The 352-nt window shown below is 26.1% G+C and overlaps 1 protein-coding gene across 2 annotated transcripts in view; it reads left to right on the top strand.

Annotated features, from left to right (window-relative positions):
* The window catches only part of LOC107664598 (transient receptor potential cation channel subfamily M member 4-like), a 28,765-nt gene that overhangs the window by 19,697 nt on the left and 8,716 nt on the right, over nt 1–352 (top strand). The window lies entirely within an intron of this gene.

Below are 352 nucleotides of genomic sequence, written 5' to 3'. Positions count from 1 at the left end.
GCAGCACAACTGTTGATAATTCTAATAATAAATCAGCATATTAGAATGATTTCTGAAGGATCATGTGACATTTTATACTGGAGTAATGGCTGAAATTCAGCTTTGCATCACAGAAATAAATTATATTTTAGAGGATATTAAAATAGAAACCATTATTTTATATTGTAATATCATTTCAAGATTTTTTATTTGTCACATACATGGTTATATAGAGAATATATGACCAGCACTGAAATGTAAGATTTGTGTAAATCTAAAATGTAAGAAAAATGTTTTTTTTTTTTGCAAGATTACTGTTTTTTTTTTCTGTATTTTTGATCAAATAAATGCAGCCTTGATGAGCATAAGAGAC

This window comes from Sinocyclocheilus anshuiensis, unplaced genomic scaffold (assembly GCF_001515605.1).
Source record: "Sinocyclocheilus anshuiensis isolate Anshui unplaced genomic scaffold, SAMN03320099.WGS_v1.1 scaffold287, whole genome shotgun sequence".
NCBI classification, from domain to species: domain Eukaryota; kingdom Metazoa; phylum Chordata; class Actinopteri; order Cypriniformes; family Cyprinidae; genus Sinocyclocheilus; species Sinocyclocheilus anshuiensis.
Note: the sequence above shows the minus strand (reverse complement) of the source record. Positions and strands in the feature narration are given on the sequence as shown.